The sequence below is a fragment of the Meles meles genome, chromosome 8, assembly GCF_922984935.1.
Source record: "Meles meles chromosome 8, mMelMel3.1 paternal haplotype, whole genome shotgun sequence".
NCBI lineage: Eukaryota > Metazoa > Chordata > Mammalia > Carnivora > Mustelidae > Meles > Meles meles.
In genome coordinates, this window is record NC_060073.1 from 93836748 (window position 1) to 93838659 (window position 1912).

Below are 1912 nucleotides of genomic sequence, written 5' to 3' on the forward strand. Positions count from 1 at the left end.
ATTGCATAATGCACCTCATTAATAGCTTTTTTTTATTTCAACTTGGTTAGATTTTAGTTCTTTTATTTCACCAGAAAAGGATTTATTTCTCCAAAAAGGGGTTCTCTAATATCTCCCATTCCTTTTTCAAGCCCAGCTAGCATGTTGAGAATCGTCATTCTGAACTCTAGTTCTGACATATTACTAATGTCCATATTGATTATGTCCCTAGCCATCGGTACTGCTGCTTGTTTTTTGGTTTTTTTGTTTGTTTGTTTTTGTTTTTGTTTTTTTCCTGTGGTGAGTTTTTCTCCATTGTCATTTTATCCAGATAAGAATAGATGAATGAGAGAACAAAATGCTAAAAGGGTGGCAAAGACCCCAGAAAAATATACACTTACCAAATCAGAAGAGACCCAAAACCTGGGAGAGAAAAAAAGGGGGGAAAATTAAAAGAAAAAAATAAAAAATAAAAAAAATTGAAGGGAATTTTTTATATATATATATATATATATATATATATATATATATATATCTGTGTACCTATACCTATATATATAACCCGTGAATCAAACAGAGACACCCACTTGATTTTGTGTGTATTCTGGTCTTTTAGAAGAAACTACCTCCCAAAATTTTAAAGAAAGAAAAACTTATATATATATATATATATATATATATAAGTATATATATATATATACAGTATACATATATATGTATATATATACAGTAAGTATAAGTATATATATATATACTTATATATATACTTATATATATGTATATATGTATATTTATATATATATATATATACACACACACAATAATAACCATAAGCCCAATGAAGGGATGGAATATGATGTAAAAAGGAAATTTTTAAAAGATTCTAAAAAAGGAAATGATAAAATAAGAAGCTGGAAAAAGAAAAAAAAAGAGGAGAGACTGTGATCAGGCTGAATACTAGAACAAAGCCATATGCTAGATTTAGGGTATATTTCCATCTATTAGAAGAAATTGTATCCCAAAATTTTAAAGGAAAAAAAAAACTATATGTTTACAAAAATAAGGTTAAATACAATGAAGGGATAAAATATGACTATAACAATGAAAATTTTAAAAATTTTTTAATACGGTATTGATAAGATAAAATAGTTTTAAAATGTTAAAATAAGAAGCTTTGCACAGTGGCAGTATCGTAGCCAATGAGGTTTATCCGAGGCATGATTATTGCTAATTAAAATGTTAAAATAAGAAAGAAGTAAAATTAAAAAACTAGAATAAGAAAAAAATTAAATTAAAAAAATTTAACTTTGAAAGACAAAAGGATTATGGGATAAAAGCCATGAATTCTGTGTGTTGCTTTCCCCTAGCCTGGAGTTCCACAGTTCTCATTGATCGGTAACTTGGTCTTGGCTGGATGTTCTTGCTGATCTTCTGGGGGAGGGGCCTCTTGCAGTGATTCTCAATTGTCTTTGCCTGAGGCAGAATTACACCGCCCTTGCCAGGGGCCAGGCTAAGCAATCTGTTTGGGTTTGCTCTCAAAGCTTTTGTTCCCTGAATGCTTTCCATAGAGCTTTGGAGGATGTGAATGAAGATGGTGGCCTCCCAATCTCCGACCTTGGAGAAGCTGAGAACGGGGGACCCCACTCCTCAGTGCGCCCTCAGAGAAAAGCAGTCAACCATCCCATCTCCCTGGTCTCCGGCCACACTTGAGCCCACCCGGCCTGTGATCAAGCATTTCTATCTCTGGCTCACGGCCCTGTTTGGAGTCTCCAAACCCAGCAGATTCCTGCTGCACACTCCTGTGCCACTCCTCCTAAAGGAGGAATGTGGAGGTTCTCCGGATCTGCCACTTGGGGCGTCCCTGCTCAAAGAGTAGAGGCCCGACTGTGACTTGGGTCACGGTTTAAGGTAACCCCAAGCTGAGAGCACACTC

General features: G+C 34.7%; 1 pseudogene; it reads left to right on the forward strand.

Moving 5' to 3' along the window:
• Positions 1-1149: 1149 nt before the first annotated feature.
• Positions 1150-1232, forward strand: LOC123950114 (annotated as a pseudogene).
• The last annotated feature ends 680 nt before the right edge of the window (positions 1233-1912 follow it).